Here is a 22,069-nt window from a genome sequence, read left to right on the forward strand (position 1 = left end):
TTATTAATCAATATAATGGTGATAATTGTATAACAGCTTATGTGTTTTACATGTTGAGAAAGAATGCTATGCTTATAATTGACTTATGCATAGATCAATCATTAATTTAAGTATGTTTGAAATAAATTAACTAATTACCCGAACAATGCCATTTTAAGCCAGTGAGATGAAAACATATTAAATTAACATTGAAGATAAAGGGAAACTAGTTTATTCCATTTCTTTTATTGCTGGTGTAAATACTATATACTGTTTTCAATCTATTAAGACATGCTGTCGTCGTTTAAGAAGGAATTGATGTCATTGATCTAAGTGGGAAATTTCAAACTATTTAAAAGGTAATGCATGTATGCTGCAATCAATGCTTTGACTGTTTCATTATGTCTTACAATTTTGTTGCATAGTATTTCCGTTTATATATTCATAAGGAGTCTGTCATAAAGGTGCATATACTTCTGATGATATGTGTAGTGAAATAGCATAATTACTTGGGAGCTTTTAGTGATAAGTGTCAGCATTGTATGTCTATCTATATCTCCTATTGGCTTTTAATCATCATACAGAAGAGAATGTCTATATAAAAGAAGAGACCTTTTAAAATAGAAATAAATCATTATGTTCAATAAATGCATGTGCACACATCTATTCCTCTCTTGTCTATATGAATAACTATAGCTTTTTAATTTATACTAATTTATTTTTAAGCTCAATTGTGATGAAAACTAGAAGCTTATCTGAACCACACTCGAATCCTGGAAAACTGAGCACTGGTGTCATTTGAGAAGGCTTAGTTATGATCTGTGTTGAGCTGCCAATACCTAAACCTCTAGACAACCGCTTCCCTTACCTATAGTTTCTTAACGAGTATATAGATATGACCATATTGATACTTAGCTATATCAAAGTAAAACTATTTGAATATAGAGATTTTATATAAATATATGTAATATGTGTTCTATTATGGGAATTACAAAGCTAATCACAAAGCTTATTTAGTCACCGTATGATCTAGAGTTGTGCTAATGCGATGCTAAAACTACCAAAAACAAAAGAACAAAGCTTATTATTTGATACATGTATATGATGCAAAAGAACCATAAATGAACATGAACCATGTTTCCCAATATAGCTTTATTTCAATAGAAGGATGAATGGAATTGCCATATGCATGTTATCTGAGGCACTAGCGGACATGAAATGCTGCCTTTATGTCATTTGGTCTACATGTACAACAGTAATATTAAACTGATGTTACGTTCCACATGTGGTTTCATTGTTACTACAAATACAGAGCGGACACGATTTTGCTATAGACAGAAGGACGAACGAAACAAAATGGAACATTTCGTCTACAAAACTTTAGTCGGGTACACATAGTTATCACCTTTAGATCAATCGAGATCAAGTAGCACATTACATGGCTTATTATGTATGCACGTAAAACCGTATGGGTTTAAAAAAGAAGACATTTTAACGTACGTACGGACGAATGTACAGACAGACGGATATGTAGAATGACCTAACTTTATGCAGATGTATCACTTTACCATAAGAGTAAGTATGAATCAGTTTACACATAAATATGTATCAAGAATAAGATAATAATTATATTTTCTAAAAAAGCTATTTGTTTTAATGGCGGCAATTTTAAATGTTCTAAAAATAGAATTCCAAAGAGCTGTGACCTTGGCCCTTACATTCAGAAGTCTTATATTGTTTCAAGCTACTGTTGTGGCCTTGCCCCTTACAGCCAAAAGTCTTATATTGTCCCAAGCTACCGTGGTCTCGTTATGACTAAAATACAGAGCAGACACGATTTTGCGATAGACAGACAGACAGATAGACAGACGGACGAACGAAACAAAAATTGAACATATCTTCTACAAAAATAAGTCTCTACACATATTTATCACCTCTAGACCAATCGAGATCAAGCAGCACATTACAGGGATTATGATGTATGTACGTAAAAGCGTATGGTTTTAAAAAAGAAGACATTTTTAACGTACATACGGACGAATGTACAGGCAGACTGTTATGTAGCATGACCTAACTGTATGCAAATACATCACTTGACCCTAAGAGTAAGTATGAATCAGTTTACACATAAATATGTATCAAGAATAAAATAAAAACTAACTTTTACTAAAATAGCTATTTGTTTTAATGGCGGCCATTTTGAATGTTCTAAAAATAGAATCCCAAAGAGCTGTGACCTTGGCCCTTACAGCCAAAAGTCTTATATTGTCCCAAGCTACCGTTCTACAAAATTTGGTACTTTTGTCCAGCCTGTCTAGATCTTTCGAAATTGGCACTCTACTAAATAGCCTGGTTATCAGAGATAGGGCCCTGTAAGAGCGTATGTAATACGTATTCTATCAGCGTATATTTGTTAATACCGTATTAATTCGTTCAAATGGCCATTTAATGTAAGATAGTAGATTTTGTTATGTTTTGACAGGAAAGGCTAACATGTGATAAAAAGAATATTACATTTGTGACTTTCCACATTGAATTTATTAAACTCGTTGAATAAAATTGATAAAGTTATTATTTTATTCAACTCGTTTAATAAATTCAATATGAATAGACACTCATGTAATATCCTCTATATACAATCAAGTAAGACATCAGAAATCAAAAGTTAGATCTGATTCGTCATTTATCAAAGATTCTGTAAAAGAAATGTTTAATCAGCGGTCAAAGTTTTCATACGATGTCGTAGATTTAAGGGATGGCAGTCATATTCTGTATTTATTTTATAATTCTATTTGCTTTTGATGTTTTAAATTAATCAATTTCAGACATTGACTGACATATTACATCAAAGTGTGATATGATAAACTAAATCACTTCATTTCAAATATTTTATATCAATCGCGCTGGTTACTGAAAAAAGTAAATCTCTTTCAGAAGAGAGGCAAAAGTTTTTGCGAGAGTCAGTCGTCATTTAACTATTTCTCTTAACATTTTTTTTTTTTGCGATAATATATGATATATTCAATGTGGCAGAACATTTTTATTTCTGTTAAGTACAGAATTATATAAATGCCATCATAGTATCGTGTTGGTGACGCTACAATACGACGCATGGTATTTCAATATGAGAAATGTTGTGCGTCATGTCTTACCTTCGCGTATTGCATCATCATGGCGTCACACCAAAATGTCGCGCACAGTATCATACCGTCAAGCGTCGGGGTGTTTTTCTTTAGATGTCTTTTTTCTGAGTCACCTGAGGTCCAAGATCATAGGTCCTGTGCAGTAAAATTCCTAATATTCTATTCCTTGGGCCACAACAGCCTAGTCGAAACTATCATTCTACCATTTATCAGACTTGTCACGAAACAAATACATTTTCATCGACAGTTTCAGTTTTGTGTACATGTTTGATGGTGATTATTTAAATGTTAAAACAAAGATTACAAAAAAAACATGTGTTTCTACTAAGATGGACAACGGGAGTAAAGATCCTATAGTTCGGCCTTCGTGAAGTAGCTATTTGATATTCGATAGCTGAACTGTATGAATGACAGTTTTAGATAATCAGTATAGATAGAAGAAGTCCTACTCGCAATAAACCAAATTATGTTTTATTAATGTAGTCTGGTAGATTTGAACAAATCAGTGGGTGGTTTCTTTTTTGCCTTACTCGCAATAAACCAACTTTTATTTTATCAAGGATTTAAACAAAATCAATGGTTTCGTTTTAATTAAGATTTGCGTACTCCCTGTGCGGTCTCGGTACAGGTTTGATATGCAACTTCGTTAAGATAATGCACTTTATAATTCAAATTTTTGATTAAAGGATTTTAGTCTTTGTAGATGTAAAGCAACTTTGAGGAGAAAGAGAAAACAAATGAAAACATTTTTTGCCTAACAAATATAAAGCTCTGCCTCTCTTGTATAGAAAGAATGCCATCAGCAAAAAGATTCAGAATTTTTTCTTCTTACGTCATCTGATAAATATTAAGCATGTAAAAAGGTTGTTTACCAACGGTAAAAATGTATCAGAACTGTAAGTGGAGCTGGTCTCATAAAACAAAATGTCAGGATTGCCTTTTAATTACATTTGGCAAGATAATGCATGTTTCCTGTCAAGATCCAAAAAGAACAACTCGATTGCTTCCGCTAAATGTCAGGAATCTATCCTGTCTAGAAAATTTCATGCGTCTAGACGCAAAAAATTACGAAGATGTAATTAAGAAATAATTTATTGTAAAACCGTGTTTAACACTATTTATACACGATGGGCAGCTATACGTCGGGCATAATAATTTCAGGAGGACGTATACCAGCCAGAATAGTGTTCAAACACGGTTTTGGTAGAAATTATTTCGGTTCTAGTATGTCTTTTATTATAAAATTTAGATCAAATATGACAGAACTGTTTATAACGTATATATGGCGCCAAATGGTAGGTCGTAACGCTCCTTTGTTTATACATGCAAGGACCGGAAATGGTAATACGTCGTCGAGTAGTTCCATTAGGGCGCAAATGATGGCGAATTATTCTTCACAGCTAATCTCTGTGTGTAAATAAATCAAGACAGTTGTGCTATGTGACATTTCGTTGTAAACATGTTTTTAAGTAAATTATTTGATCAAATTTAAAAGCGCTATTTCTCGATGCGTACATGGCGCTAAATATCACGTCGACGTGACGTCAACATAATATTGTTGTGATGATTTAAGCATTGCTAGTCATATTGAAATAATTATTATAGCTTAATGAAAACATTGTATGAATATTAAAACTTTTCGAAATTTGAATAAATGTTATCAATGTCGTTTCTTCATCAATCAAACTCAAATGCGCCAAAGTAGTCCAAGACCATATTAAAATGATTCTTACTGGCTTTTAGACGACTGACAAAAGCATTTTCTTGCAAATTGCATTTTAATGTAATTGCGATTAATACAATATTTTACACAATCATACTCCATTTGTAAAAATTGCTTGTTGTTGTTTGCAATTACTCTTTTCTTAAAAGGAACGAATGTAAACATTTCAGCATAAAATGAAATGAATGAAGAGAGTGCATATTTAATGGGCAAAACACGACATGTTTATGTTTGATAGATAGTCTCAGCAAATTTGAACCCACATGCAATTTGAATCCACACGAACTTTGAAGAAACATGCAGTTTGGCTTAGACGCTTTGCTTGCACTTTTCACAACTAAGCTAAGCCAATCGGAATGTTTGGCGCCGTTGTGTATCTTACTGAGTTACCTGCCACTGGCAACCAATGAATTATTAATAGTTCAGCATTTGATGTCATTTGTAAAATCTGATTTTCAAATGTTGTATATTTGCAGAGCATAAAGAGCATAGAGGATATATATTCACGGATTTACTGAAGTTCTGTTTTTTATTGAGGTAAGAGCTATATTATAACAATGGCTTTACTAATTTTGGTGGGAAGCATAATGATTTGATTTGCTGCACTGTCCATTCAATATCTGACTGATTCTAAGTCAAGAAAATGGCAAATCCTGGCGGGGTCCGGTATCATACAATTCGAAAAACATACATCACAGTCGCAAAGAATGTGCTGAAATCATAACTGAAAATAGGACCTTAGTTTGGCGGCGACGGCTTCTAGGTGGCTGAAGTTGCGGCTTTCTACTGTTGGAAAATTAATACCAATTTTAAGTAGCGGTTAAACTAGAATATTTTTTCAAAATAAAAGGAAGACACCACACACAAATATGTAGCAAAAGATGTATTTACTTTAAAATTGACAAATCATGGCCATTGTTTTGTAGCATTAAATTTGAAAAAAAAAAAAATTATATATAAGGAAAGCAGGCAATAGAAATATCTTTGCCCAATTCACGGTCGTAGAGGTTGGGGGAAGACCACGAATATGATAACAAAAAATGAAATGGTTCTTCTGACGTGCATAATTTCAGCAGGTGTTTGATTGATATCTAGGACCAAATTAAAGGAAATTAAAGGAAATGCTTGAGTGCAACAGTCGTTATTCAAAATACTATCTTTTAGAAATTAATTATTTAATTAATCGCATTAGTGTACCATTATGGTGTTTATTTACTGTTTTTAAAGCAGAACCCGTATATTACCATTTGAAGGATAGACCAAATGCTTTCAAACTTTACACGTCTTTGGCATCTTGGGATGACCTCCAAAGACAAGTAACATAACTGTAGCGTTTAGATTGTCAAATTTATGTCCCTTTCTAACATAGAAATTTTGTGATATTTTGCGTGTAAGCATGTTTCTCGGGAATTACTTGACCGAATGCTTTCAGTATGGTCTTGTCAATAAGAAGGAAATATATATACTCTCAAAAGGTGTGGCTTCCTTCCACTACCTCCATGCTCTAACACCTGTAAACACATTATACAGGTTTAGGTTACTGTTCCTATGTTGAAATTATCAGCATAATATAATGAAATCAAAATTACACTATACGGCTTTAATCAATCTTGCACTCTTCTTCAGCAGTGTTTGATATATAAACGTCAATGGAAATGATTCTTTAATAGCGGGGAAAGAGTGATGGTATATTAACCTTAGTATGTAAATCTAAAAGCAACTCAAAAGTAAAAGAATATGGTTTTCAGATTAACGGAAATATTTATTTAAAATCTGACCTGGAGCTGGATTCTGTTTTTCAGCGATATTGGAATCAGAGTTATTTTCTCCACTTTATTGAAGTCAGGATATTTTTGTCAAGCAAATTTGAAGTCAGAATATCAAATGGTCGGCCCATAAGAATAAGAAATATTGGCATTACAATAAGTCTCATAGCAATTTATTTTACATTATGTAAGGTGTTAACACATTTTTGAATTACGTCAGTACGTGCTCTACATTTTGATCTATGGGATACATAGCAGGGTAAATACCGTTTAAATGAATTCCAAGTTATCATATTTAAACCTTTAAAACACTGTTGATGTTCTTTGACTAGATTTATTTTTTATGCTTTTGCACTTCTCATTCATCCACACATAGGATTTTGTTTTAGGCGGGGCAGTGTTCTCAGAATGTTACTTTTTTCTAATCAATATTTTTAAAGATCAAGAATAGTTCCTACGAAAAGGATTTGTTTTCTATTTCAAATACTACAAGAGTAGTCATTACTCTTGGAACTGCTACGGAAAATATTTAACCTAATAATGCATCTACCAGCTCAGTTTCGATTTTTTTTTTTCAATTTTATTTTCAATTTCATATGTATCAGCTTATCAGATCAGTTTGCTATATTTTATAATCTGTTTGACATACAATTTTGTAAATAAATTCATCTAACACTGGCATCTCACATTTTTGAGATTCCATAGCGAGTTTTATATTGCCTAACCTTTAACTCCAATAAAATAACTGCCAGTATTTATGACAGCCTTGTCCTAAATACTGTCTCCGTATATTTATCATGAAGATTTTATTGAAACAACATTTTTTTGCGAAAGTTCTGATAATAACCACGGCTAGACTAGTTAAATAAGATTCCTCTAGAATATTGGCATTTATGTTTCAATCTTTGAAGATATATTAGAAAAGCTTCGAAGTGTCTATGCAAACATGTGATTGACACGTGTGTATAATTATATAAATTACTACTGTACTACTAAAACGGGATTTTTTTTAAAGAATGACAATAGTTTATATATTTCATCAAGCTATATTTACTTGTCGAGGACTTTAGTACCTAGAAATAAACTATTTTAGTGAAAGATATGCATCGAGTATCTTAAAATTTCTGTCAAACAGTTTATACATGTCTTAATTAAGACTATTTAGATGTAATAATTGGTTTGCAATTTCAACATGGCCGATGATCACATCATGTTGAAAGGAAGAAGTCCTGTTATGCACAGTGTTTTCAATTTCTGTTATTGTTGTCCAGAAATATCCCTTAACAAAATATTTTTGATCTTTATTGTCAGCGAATAAGAATGAGCTTTACTGACGTTTTCGGACACGGCCTTTGCTCACAGTTTTTAATCAGTTTAGATCACAGTTCTATCTGTTTGGTATCAATATCCTCTGCACTAATATTTTTGTTTTAATCTCTCTCTCTCTCTCTCTCTCTCTCTCTGTCTGTGTGTGTGTGTGTGTGTGTGTGTGTGTGTGTGTTTCAGGGGTTTCGGCTCTGTTCCTCTGGTCAGATCGCTGAATACATTTGTCACCCTGAGTGTACCTTTGCATGTAAAGCGCCTTTGAATGTGTTTGTCATAATAAGGGCGTATATCAATACAATACAGTACAGTACAGTACAGTACAATACAACACAACACAATACAGTACTCAATGAGTAAGTAACGTATGTCATTTATTGAACTAAACATTAAACATTGTTATCACAAGATGTTCTGGCAGTGCAAAATGACAAATATTTTAAGTATATAGATTATCACTGACATGTTTATTAGACCAGAAATAAGTATTTCAAAACCAATATAAGTTTAGTAATGCTTTCATTGCAATGAGCTAATACTATTGCTAAAACAGACTTAATGTATGCCAAGTTTTCACTCGGATTTAAAAAAGGTATCCCAAAATTTATGCCATTTCTGATTTATTTCGAAATGTAACAATCCGTTATTTAAAGCATTCCGACTTTAAAATTTAATTGTAACAGAAAATTACATAGGATGATTATGATAAAATACACATGGTTCGAACTTCTTTCTTTTTTTTTTTTTCTTTTTTTTTTTGAAAATTGTTGAATTATCTAATCTAAACAAAAAACTTATTCATTTAAATGAACCAACAGACAAGACAGTTTTATGCAAACTTAATTCAGTGTTGGTCTCCATTATGAGGCGAAGTATTTAGAATATTTGCATGTTTTGTTTGTTTAGGCTGCCAATTATTCTTAAATTACGTACAGTTTCTATTGATCTTGTGGTTTTCAGTCTTTAAGTTTATGACGGAATAAGTGATTTTTATCTATATAGCATAGGAACATTGCGATAAAGCGATTCCACAAGGCATCTCTAGCAAACATAAACAAAACAACGCTTTAATGTGATAAAAACCGACATCCTGTTCTTGCAATCGTGCACTGGAGCTTGAATGGTTGTAATCAATTTGTAAATTTTGCTCGAAATGTAAATCTGAGTGCTACTACATAAAAAAATAAAGACGAAAATTCATACGGCCTTGTAAATGACCTGTCATGTTTTATTATTAAAGTTTGTGACCTAAAAGACATCCTACGTTTTGTACGATTCAAATACGTGACTGACAAATTGCATTTTGAATTTTTGCGTTTTTGGCTAATTCTAATTTGATAAACATTATGAACATCAAAGATAATGATAAATCGATGACGTGTTCAATTGAAAGTAACACACTGAAAGGAGATGTTTAAAGCAAACATACTGAAGGTATTCACTTTGTAATGTCTTTCGATTGCTAAAGTTCAATTTTTAAGATAGTACTATTTATAACAAAAAACATATGCCTAATAAGGTACCATAGTATACAAATTTCGATTTACCCTTATTACTGTATCATTTAAAGAGTTTGAGATACATAACTTAAATCACATTCTTAATTTTAACGATTATATAACAATTTATAATTATTCGAACGAATCATTTATGCTTAAATTAAAATTGTGAATATTTAAAACGATTATAAAAGAACGTAAACTGAAAGTCACCCACCTGATGGAGATTCCTCGAGCACATCATACGTTCTTATTTCAAATTTATCGTTGCAGACTTGCTCAAAGGTACAGGGTTTATGATAGAAATCTTTCTATCACAAAACATTATTAAACAGGTTACCGTATCATAAGCTACGAAAGCTTTCAGTAGTTTTACTACAGTCCGAATGTTAAAGAATTAATACAACCTTAAAACATTTTAAACTTGGTCTTACACACCCGAATATTTATGGGGACATAGTTTATAAATTCGAAATTAACTAGTCCTTAATTAATCAGATATTTGTAAAATGTTTTAAAAAGTTATCAAAGAGGATACGATGCGAAAATCGTGAAGCACAGTGCATGTTTGGTTATTGACCCCCTCTACAGTTAATCGCTACGCTTTCCTATTTGATGGTGCGATGACTAATAAAGTGTAAGACTCATTGATGCTTTTCTCCTAAATCCTTCATAAAACGGACGGAGGGAGTGGAATTTTGTCTTGCAGCTTTCTTAGTCGTGCCCTTAAAAGTTAGGCTGTTAGTGCTCTGACTTCAGACAAGTTATTGAGTACATTGGTGTAATTATACCTTAGATTTACCATCATTTTATGTTTTGCTCAATATGATCTGGTATTTTTTCAATAATTTTAGAGCCTTTCTCAGCGGGGAATGATTTTATTTACATTGTCCGACTTGTTGAAAATAGGGTAAGTGCGAGGTTGGCATGCCCTAAACGCGTTTAAACCACCAGTTTCCTTTATAAAGGTTACGGACCGTTCTAAAGCGGTGCCCGTATTTTCAACTTGTTTTCTGTCAGTCTTGTATTTTGTGTTGTCTTGTTTGTTGTTAGCGTTGATTTCCTCCTTCTCCTCACTCCCCCTATCGCCCACCATCCTTACCCCTTGCATTTGCGCTCCCTTGCTTTGACACCCCCTCCTCTTTTACTATGAGTAAGTTATCGTGTCCACCTTAATTTCGTCTGCAGGAATCCTAAGCCGGTGTCTGATTGTTGTTTTTTCCTGCTTATTTGTGTGCTTGTGCGTCTGTGTGTCTCTGGGCGGTGACCTACAGTGTTGTTATATCTTACTTGTCTATCTATGTAAGTTAGTTTTGTGTGTGTTGCGTTCCCCTTCAACCCCCCTCCCCACCTTTTTTCCACCCCTACCCCATTCTCCCCATTTTTCTATATTTTGCATAAAATTAAAATGTACTTGTTGGATTTTTTAAGCAACCCGTCTATAATGCTTTTCTGTTACAACTTCTTTTTGTTGTGGGCCTACTTTGCAAATGCGTTGTTCTGAGGCTGTGTTTGTGGTGCTCTGTGCTTCCGAGAAATCTACCCTTACCTATTATCTTTTGACTGCGAAATTGATAAATCTTGCACTGTAATAACTGAATTTCTGTTGAAAAATAATATAAAACTATTAAGTAAAAAATAAAAAGTCAGTATCACATTTGTGTCATGTAATTTATGTTTTCTTTTTCAGTAGACAATACACTTTCAAATGACACCAAAATAAGATGAGCTTACTAGGCATTAATATTTGATATATTTTAATAGCACTGTTATATAGCACTTGCTTATTTGTGGATCGGATACCTTAAATAATTTTTTACACAATGCCAAATGAAACAAAAAAAGATTTCTTAATCTACTGAATCACAATTTATGTAGTCGACAAATGACCAATTAGTGAAAAATGCCATTGTCTACAATGATTCATGAAAATGAGACTTAATTTCGCCGAATATCTTAAATTCATGTAAACATGTAAAAATTCGTAGGTCTTCCCTCTCTCTATTTAACTAAACTATTATTGTTGTCTTTTACATCTACGCAAAATTATATAGACTTTTTACGTAACTAGAACGAATTATAATATCACCCGTAATGTTACATCGACAGAGCGCTTGCATTTCATTCAAATAGATGCAGTCAGACAAGTGTACAAAAAAAAAAAACATCCGAGGGAGAGCCAGAAAGTGGTCATTGATTGCAGATGGTCTTTATTAACGGAAAATAAAGCCTGTGGCATCCTTAAGAACCAAGTAGCATCTATCAAGAGGTGGTCTTAAGCACAGTCGACTGTATCTTAAATATTTCCAATATTATAATTCAATGAAATCAGCAGTTAGTTTTTCCCTTTTTGGACACAAGAATCCATATTTTCCATGGTACAGTCATATTGTAAAACATTAACGACAAGGTGTATTCTTGTCTGTATCAACATAAAAAACGGACAATTTATTCTATCAAGACAAATATGAGCCGTGCCATGGGAAAACCAACATAGTGGCTTTGCGACCAGCATGGATCCAGACCAGCCTGCGCATTCGCGCAGTCTTGTCAGGCTCCATGCTGCTCGCTAACAGTTTCTCCAATTCCAAAACGCTTTAAAAGCGAACAGCATGGAGCCTGACCAGACTGCGCGAATGCGCAGGCTGGTCTGGATCCATGCTGGTCGCACACCCACTATGTTGGTTTTCTCATGGCACGGCAAATATTTATCAGATATACTATTAAGCAGATATATATGACTTTCAAAGTGAATGCAACGTAATTTGATGTACGTTATGTTTCGACGACACTAAGACGACACAATACAAAGTGAAATATGTTTATTGCTTTTAACTCTTCAGGTTATGCATTTTGTATTAATAAAATATAACAAGCCTATTAGAAAGCACAATAGCAATGGGACTATTTGTTAGCGCAGTATCAAATAACACATTACTCTTTTCGAAAGAGAAGAATTTCGTTCTGATTATTATTTATAGACAAAAGTTTAGTCGAAAAAGAATAACTCAATACTCGCATTACACATTGTTAGGACTAAACGCATAGAAGCTTCAAATTAGTGACATTGATTAAAAATCTTAAAGGATACTGTGCAGATATTAATTAAATCTGAAAGAATATCCTAATGAAGCACAGAATGCAGCTAAACCAATCAATAACAGGTTGGGATTTAGTTGTGCTTAATGAGACGGTAGCATAGAGCTGGGATAGGGGAGGGGGGTAGAATTGAGAAGTGAGAAAATGTTACACGTTTCATTGCTTCTCATTGTCAAGGCTAACCCAGTCTGCTACAGATCGTGGAAAACGTACTTAAATTAAATTTTTAACGGCAATCAATTACACTGATTTTATAACTGTGTGTTAGAGCGATTTAAAGGAATTTATATTATTTCGTGCACCCCATTGCACATAACATGACGGCTATCAGGAGAAAAGAAATTAAAGATATATATTTACAAATTCATGTTTTTCTGACAGGTAATTAGTAAAAATAAATAGGAAAGAAAGACCTTACCAACAAAAATTCATCAGAACAGTTAATGAAGCTGAGACTATAAAACAAAAAAAATGTCAGTACTTATTTTCTTTTAATTACATTTGGCATGATAATGCATGTTTTCTGTCAAGTTGAAAAAAAAAATGAGGCGAAGTAGTCTGTTTCCGTTAAATGTTACTTATCTGTCTTAATGTATCTGGAAACAATATTACTAGAAAGAAAGTTTGGAAATATTTAAATGATAACAGTGTGTGACTATTAAAACTGATTCCGACATTTGTAACAAAGTCTTATCTTTAAGGTTCAAACTACTCTTATATTCCAATACTTTATTAAATGCATTATTGATCACTTTTGTTTGCTGATCTGCCGATTAAAAAAAAATGTTAGAACAAGATCAACGAGTGTCACTTGCTTATTTTGCTGTGACAAATTGAGACAGCTGTCATGATTAAAATGAGGTAGAATATGAATACCATTATTTTTTTCAACAGAAATATTTTATTATTTCCGGATATATGCGGTGGTCTCCCCTTACAGTAAATGCAGCGCTAGGGAGATAATCCTTTGCGTCTGTCCGTGACGACGTAGCGTCATTTATCCGGAAAACCTATAATAATTCCTGAAGGCCGTTACTCGATGAACATAACTATTACTGTCTTTCATAAGGTCAATTGTTTTGATGTAAAACAATGCAAACAAATGACGTAAAACAAGCAGTAATGTAAGGACACCAAATAATGTTTTGGCGAATTGAGAAAAATCAGAAAAGGGACGTATTCATTTAATGGGCATATGATTTAAAATAGACACGATATATAAAATTTCGTTAAAAAATTCTTGATGGAACCTTTTTTATATGCGAAAATGTCACGAAAAGCGTGATATTCGCATGGAAGCCCATAATGGCAACTCACCGGAAGACCAATAACTTAAAACCAGTCTAAGAAAAACGCAAGATAACAATCATATATTTTATTGGCTGAAATTTTACATTAATTTATACAAGTTTAGTTTAGCTCGATTTTGATGAAAGCTTGATTATTCTCCATAATTGTAGAACAATGTTTGTTTCAAACGTACAGTACTTCCTAGTAAAGTTATAAACTTTAGGTACAACCGTAATTTGGAAATGAGCAATCAAATTGAGATACTATTTGGTTTATTCATATCCACTTCGCTACAAACATTTTGAAAATCAATTGAGTATGGCCAGAGATTTTGCCCTGTAGTTAATATAAAATCTGCTACTGCTGTCATTCCGCGATGATTAGTGACATTGACTTGATATTGGCGTGTGTTTGTTTTTATTTACTCATATCTACAACTCAGCATATGTTTTGAACATCAAGAAGTCATATTTAGAGATGTTGTCCTTAAATAAACTGAAGACTGCCTTTTTTTTCTTTTGCAGCCATATTTTTATAAAACTTTGTAAGAATGTTTGTGAATACTCAAAGCTGTTTCCTTGCAAAAGTTCTTAAATTCAGCTTTGTGTTATCAGCGTTATTGCCCCTGACTTAGTTAAAATGATAGTTTTACTGACTGATATCTATATGCATGGTATAAAATGGTCTTTAGTGGATATTATATGTTTGTACTAATCGAACGATGATTTTCAGCCAAACTAATAAAAGTTATCAATTATATCAGAGTTATGTTCCTAGAATTAACTAGAAGCCCCACTTTCTGTTCATCGTGTGACAAATCTAGTTGCTTTTATGCGATTGTTGTACATGATTGCAAACACATCAGAGCAGATGTCTTCTGGCTTGCCATATCTATATGACAGTTATAGAGTTATAACCCCTGAAATGATTGTAAATAACAAGATAGCTCTTTACCGGCAAGTATACGATATTATTCCTATTGTACTCAAATCAGCAAAGATATAACCTTCAGCTGATTGGTTCCAGGCATACATTTCACGGGGGATAATACTTTATTGCATTTGCTTGTTTTTGTGTTTTGCAATTACTATTTTCTGAAGAGGGATCAGTGTATTTATTTATTTAGGTAAACCTAACGACACAATGGCGCCGTTCTATATCTTAATGATTTACCTGCAAATGGCAACCAATCAGTTAGAAGTTAGAAAATAACCATAGCCTGGAGTTACCAATATTGGTGGGGATAAGGACTCTTATGCATTTATCTAAAGTTGGGTTAAATATATTAAAAAAAACTTATTTTGATACATTATTTACTTGTGCATCCTAAAGAGATCCAAATTATTTAAAACTAGCTTTCAGTTTCAAGTCAAAGCCATTTTATTAACATGACCCCTATAAACAGTATGTCTAAATGCCGTCACCTGAATCAGTGTACTCACAGTCCATATGGTTAAGTAATATTAAAATGGAGAAGTATGTCCAAAACATTAAAGTTATCTTCTTATCACGAAAATGAATATATTTACTGGTATTTGTAATATTTGTATCAAGTAAGGTTAACCATAGCACTGGCAGTGAAAAACACCATGCAGTATATCCGCCATTTGCATGAAACAGTATAAGGAGTGGATGATGGTGACATCCTTTGTAGTTACATTGTCCCAATTGAGTGAATACAAATGAGATGCAACTATTCAATTGCAATCTTTCCATTTCTGGCAGATTTATTTACATCCACATATAAAACAATTGGAGGTAAAACAGTACATTTTACAAGGAAAATATATAAGATGAAATTTTGGGAATACCCTGTATGCTAATTCTGGGTAATGCATATTATATCCGCAAGGCATTTCATGATTTGATATATGCATTCTTTTCTGATCACTGACCACTGACCAACTAAAGTCTCTGCTAAAATCAGTCTGTAGCTCTTATTTACATTTCAACAATTTTATGTTCTTTTTTATACTAAGAGTATGCTCCCTTTCATGTATCACTAGCTGAACACTTGTAAGTATCTGATTCTAAACTTGTTTAGTTGAGTTATCTGTAAAAGATTCGCAATTATCTGTAAAAGATTTGCAATATAAACAATGCCATTACGATAGTATTCGTCTGGTGTTAATTTAATTTTCTGACGTTTAATAATAAACACCATAACGTTTATACACTGGCTGCACGCCTTTAAAAATACACTAGCTGTACAAATAAACGTTTTCCTGCAGTAATTCCGGAAGCAATATATTTTCCGCAAAACAACTTGCTTTATAATTCTTTATTTACTTTGTACCTTGATGAATGGAAAAGTATTGAAGCGTATTGAAGTCCATATTTATCACTTTGGCTTGGAAGTAAAGTAAGAGATTTGTTTTGCTCTGTACTTTGCTTCTTCTCATTATCTCATTATTGTGAGATGAAGGGAAATAAATGATTGCTTTAATAATATGAACCGTATTTAAAATTCTTCAACTATATAGGAAGACCTGTCATGAAAGAGGTATTGCCTTAATTCAATTCCCAGTATTTTGCGGAAAATGTTTTATCATTGCATTATTTGTTTGATCTTTGAACATAATGAATACTTAGCTATTATTTTTTGTTTTCTTTTCTTTTTTACTTATTAAAATATTAATATGTATGTATCTACAGAGAAACTGGTCAAGTGGGAATTGAACTCCACGAAGGGTTCTTATTATTTCCAGTCATCTTAGATAGTACAGTCTTTAAGGTTGTTCAAAATAGCTTCAATTGATGTCGGTGCTAAAAGTGTAACCTAACCGATCAAACCAGATTTTCTTTAAAAATGCTTGATTGCAGTATATGCTCCAAAATGATCTTCTTATATATTTGCTCATCCTTCAAAACAACAGTCGAAAAGTGATGCGGCGGCCGTAAAATTTCGCCCAGTTTGATTATTTTGATTTAGTTCTGTTAGAATTATTAAATTTTCGTAAATGCCATTGTTGTAAAAAGGCATTGTATTCAAGCTTATGTCGTGAGAGTTTAGCATCTTTTTTCATGGGACATTATCCCCGTCATATTCCTATTTATTGTAGTGACTCTGAAGATGCATGTATGTAAGAGAAAAGTTGGTTTGCTGAAGCAGACTGGTTGTAATCTTTTATATGTGCCATTCACCTGTTATGAGTGTTTTGTGTTTTGTGCAAAATATTAACGTAAAATACTAAAACTTGAATTATGATCTGATATAAGCTAGAACCTTCTGCGGTGAAAAATGTTTAACCGCTGAATTGATAGAAGTTAAACAGATACAAAAGTTTACTTCACTATAATTGTTATATCGGCCGGAGAATACAGACTGTATGTATATATTATGAATGCATACAAAAGAAACTATATATCCAGGGTCTTACCACATCAAAGCTTTCAACCCATGCGGTCCTCATACCTACGTGGAGTTTATAGGCAAATGAATAATATTTATTCTGCTTGCAGTAGTTTACTAACATATTCCACATTGCGGAAGTACTTAAAACTGAAGGAAGGACTATAAAGTCAAAATTATTGTGTTCACATTTGAACTAAGAAACCGTGCTCACCATTGATGCCCTATAAAATATTGGAAAACACATTAGGCCATTTATTTTAAGGAGAATGTTTTTGAAAGCTTAACACCGACTGCTTCCGAAACGAACAGAGTGTTTTTTATAACATTGGACTGACTATACAATTCATCTTATGACTTTGGTCTGGCTATATTTCATAAAATCTGTTTGACTTAATTCCTCTGATGCCGATATTCAATATTTGTTAGACTCTGTAGGTTATATAACGTCTCTATTATTGCCTGACTTTAAACTCCAGTATAATAACTGTCTTGATTTATGACAGCAATGTTCAAGATACTACCTCTGAATATTTATCTTGAAGATTATGTTGGATTACGTAGATCTGTGTAGTATGTGTGAGCGGGATTTTCAAAATAACTTAAACTTTTGCTTCCTAAAGCCTCCTATTGACTTTTTATCCAAGTAAACAAGTGTTGAATATAGACTGGTCATTTGACGCGGCGATTTTAAAGATTAATGCTTACACTTACCTTTTACCTTTAAAAGCATGTGGTTTTATCACTCTGCGACACTCAGAATAATATGATTATTTACAGCATAGTAATAACTTCGAGTTGAATAAAATGATTAAATGCGAGGCTCCGCCGAGCATTTTATCAATTTTATTCAAGAGTTTAATAAATTTAATGTGGAAAGTCACAAATGTAATATTCTTTTTATCACATGTTAGCTTTTCCTGTCGAAACATCAAAAATTCAACTTTCTTTTACTATATAAACAAGTCAGTTTGACAAACGTCGCCTACCACTATAAACGACGTCGACGTCAAAGCTTTATTACACTAGTGTATAATCATTTTTATGTAATGGCCTTATTACACTCCCGCGACGTCAAACGTGTGATAAATCTATAAAATGAACACAGTTTCTGTGCGGATATCATGAAACCGAAACGATATAAAAGTCGGTATTAAAGACAGCTATGCTGGCAACTATTAAGCATGTGTGAAGATTTATCTAGAATAGGATCACATGTTCCTGATTTTTTTCTACACACCAATCAAAGTGGAAACAGAACATAATGTATCTGATGAATAAAATGCAAGACAATTGACATATTTGTGGCAAAGAGTCAGTATGTGGAGGATATACCAGCAATAAATATAGGTCTAGTTGGATTAATGAATGCAGCAGTACTGTTTTTCCAACTGAATTTGACAAATTCTGGCTAAATTTAGTTAAAAGGCGTATATTTACGTTATTTATACCTATTTTGTAACAGTTGTGGATTTGTTATTTTTCTATCTCATATATATGCGGACATTTATATACTATTACTATTTGAATGACATTTTAACTGGTGAACATCTAAACAGGTTCATTTTTTTTTATGAAATGAACATTCGTTTGAAAGCGGATACTTTATCGTCATGGGTGGTGTCCTTTTTTTTCTATTTCTATGCACATATCATTGAAACTTGATGATTGGGCACTAGTTTTGCAATTTCAATGATTAAACGCAGTGTTAAGAAACTACTATACATTTTACAAAGTAATTAAATTATCATTACATTCCGAATGCCATTATTAAAATTACACACTACATTTTATAACATATATAAAATTTTGTTAGGTTCAATGGAATATTATATGTCTTGTTTTAATTTTGCAAAGTTATATATATATTTCTTTACGGTGAATACAAAAACACTTTGATGATTTAAGCAAATAATATTTTTTACAGCGTTCGTTCTATCCCACGTTTAATTTTAATTTGTTTTCAAGTGCGTGTATCATAATTGTGTCTACGCTTCCTACTGATCGAAAATTATACAGTCCACTTGAATATGTGAGAAGAAAGTCAAGGGTTCGGTTATCATATAATTATCTGTCTTTTAGCTAGTACCCCACATAATTGATGTCTTCCTTTTGGTACTAGTAGTTTCCTCGCTTGGCGCTCAGCATTAAGAGGTTAGTGCTCGGACTGGTCAGCCCGGTGTCAGTATAATGTGACTGGGTGGGGTATCATGTCATGTGTCTACAGCGTGATATTCCAGTGAGGCAGCACTATAAAGCTTGGCATTGTGCATACTGCTACAAGTATACACCGTCGTTTATATGAATGAAAAATTGTTGAACAAGGCAGTCTGAATGACAGCTAAATCCCCCGCCACTGTTATGGATGGTGAAAGGGTAAAACTTTTGATTTTAGCTGTGACCTTGACCTTGAACTGACATGGCTGACTCATGAATTCTGCACAACGTCTTGATGAGGTGATCATTTGACCAAAGTTTCATGAAAATCCTTCAAGGGGTTTAGGAGATACAGAGCTGAAACCTTTGACCTTCAGTTGTGACCTTGGCCTTGAGTTGACATGGCTGACTCATGAGTTCTTGATGAGGTGATCATTTGACCCAAGTTTGATGAAAATCCTTCAAGGGGTTAAGGAGATACAGAGTGGACACCAAATGGAAGGCTCAAACCTTCGACCCTTAGTTGTGACCTTGACCTTGAGCTGGCATGGTTGACTCATAATTTCTGCACATCGTTCTGATGAGGTAATCATTTGACCCAAGTTTTATAAAATTCCTTCAAGGGGTTTAGGAGATATAGAGCGGACACGAAATGGAAGGCTCAAACCTTTGACCTTCAGTTGTGACCTTGACCTTGAGCCGACATGGCTGACTCATAAGTTCTGCACATCGCCTTGATGAGGTGATCATTTGACCCAAGTTTGATGAAAATCCTTCAAGGGGTTTAGGAGATATAGAGCGGACACAAAATGGAAGGCTCAAACCTTTGACCCTTAGTTGTGACCTTGACCTTGAGCCGGCATGACTGACTCATGGGTTCTGCACATCGTCCTGATGAGGTGATCATTTGACCCAAGTTTTATAAAATTCCTTCAAGGGGTGTAAGAGATATAGAGCGGACACAAAATGGAAGGCTCAAACCTTTGACCTTGAGTTGTGACCTTGACCTTGAGCCGGCATGGCTGACTCATGGGTTCTGCACATCGTGTTGATGAGGTGATCATTTGACCCAAGTTTTATAAAATTCCTTCAAGGGGTTTAGGAGATATAGAGCGGACACAAAATGGAAGGCTCAAACCTTTGACCTTTAGTTGTGACCCTGACCTTGAACCGACAAGGCTGACTCATGGGTTCTGCACATCGTCTTGATGAGGTGATCATTTGACCCAAGTTTCATGAAAATCCTTGAAGGGGTTTAGGAGATATGGACCGGACACGATTTTGTTACGGACGGAAAGACGGAAGGACGGACGGAAGGACGGACGGACGGAAGGACGGACGCAGACCATTCCTATAATCCCTCCGCCACGGCGGGGGATTAAAAAGACGTTATGAACCCGAACACACACACACTTCCTTTTGGATGATTGATGTGTGTCTTTTCATTGTAAATCAGTTTTATTAAAGTGAAACGAATCCTATATACGTTCTGGCACCGTACGCTTGGTTGTAACATTTTAAATACTTAATATTAGAAATATGTGATGTTCTACTTACAACAAAGACATTAAACGACAATTAATAAATTGATTATCCGTTATTTAACCACCATCGGATTACAATTTGCACTTGTCATTACCATGCTGTATGATTTGTAAATACAATGTACATTACAACTCGGGGGATTTGACTTGAACAGCTGGGTGAATTATTCAAAATTCAAATAGTTGTTATTTTAAAGGTAGAAGAAAACCCCAGACCATTCTATAATAATTTCGATCAGATATGGTAATGTTATAAGGCTTTCATAACACCGCATGTAGAGCAGTTATCCTATTACACTCTTTCACAAAATGTAGTTATTATAATAGCATGTCACTAAACGAAAAATATATACAATTGAAGGAAAATTTAAAATAATGAACACAAGTATGTTACCTCCTGAACTATAAACTGTTGGTATTTTATGGTGGGAGAACTTCAGTGTTTTCCTTAAATAAATATGCGTTATATACCTAACGAATACTGATTCATATGCACAGCTTGAAGTGACAAAATGAGTTATAGCATCTATGAAATTTATTAGAACTTTTACTTAAACTTTTACATCCCCGAATTCTAGAATATCGTCCCAATGGGCAATTATTGTTCGCAGTCATTTCCTACCAGACACCGTTATTCTAGATATTCACAGTTTCCTCGAGCAGGTGTTAGAACTTTCTCAGAGAAAACCATTTACAAAGCATGCGGTTTACAACACAATTAGAGTGTGTATTTGCCTAACACTTTTAACATGCAAAATCAAGAATATGACGACATTTTCCAGTGTACTGTTGATTCATTTGTCAAAATTCACATTTGTAATACATTTCAAAGCATGTCATTTCCCTGTTCACTTTTCTTATGTATTCTGTAAGAAATTTCACAGAATAATAGAATGAGATTCGATTCACCTAACATTTTTGTAGTAACAGAGACTTTTTTCCAGAAATATGCCAGCGATAAATGTAATTAGATCTATTAATGCATATTCATGTAAATTATCGGTTAAAGCAAAAACTTGTTATTAATTAAGTTTGGCACGATCATGTGAGAATTATGGCCATGTAAACCGAAGAAAATCATATAAAGAAACCAAGAATGAAAAAAGCAGACGTAAACAGATAATAAACAATGCCACTGATGTCTGTCTGTAATTAAGTAGGCCTGACATTTAAATGTATTTCATCTAGACGTTT

At 33.5% G+C, this 22,069-nt stretch overlaps 1 protein-coding gene across 14 annotated transcripts in view; it reads left to right on the plus strand.

Annotated features, from left to right (window-relative positions):
• LOC123551877 (suppressor of lurcher protein 1-like) overlaps positions 1-22,069 on the plus strand; it is a 377,473-nt gene that overhangs the window by 100,393 nt on the left and 255,011 nt on the right. The window contains exon 4 of one of the 14 annotated variants that reach the window (XM_045341120.2): positions 5,322-5,382. The exons of the other annotated variants lie outside the window; for them this stretch is intronic. The gene's annotated coding sequence lies outside the window, so the exon portion shown is untranslated. The remainder of the gene's footprint in view (positions 1-5,321; positions 5,383-22,069) is intronic. 14 annotated transcript variants of the gene reach the window in all.

This window comes from Mercenaria mercenaria, chromosome 4 (assembly GCF_021730395.1).
Source record: "Mercenaria mercenaria strain notata chromosome 4, MADL_Memer_1, whole genome shotgun sequence".
Taxonomy (NCBI): Eukaryota; Metazoa; Mollusca; class Bivalvia; order Venerida; family Veneridae; genus Mercenaria; species Mercenaria mercenaria.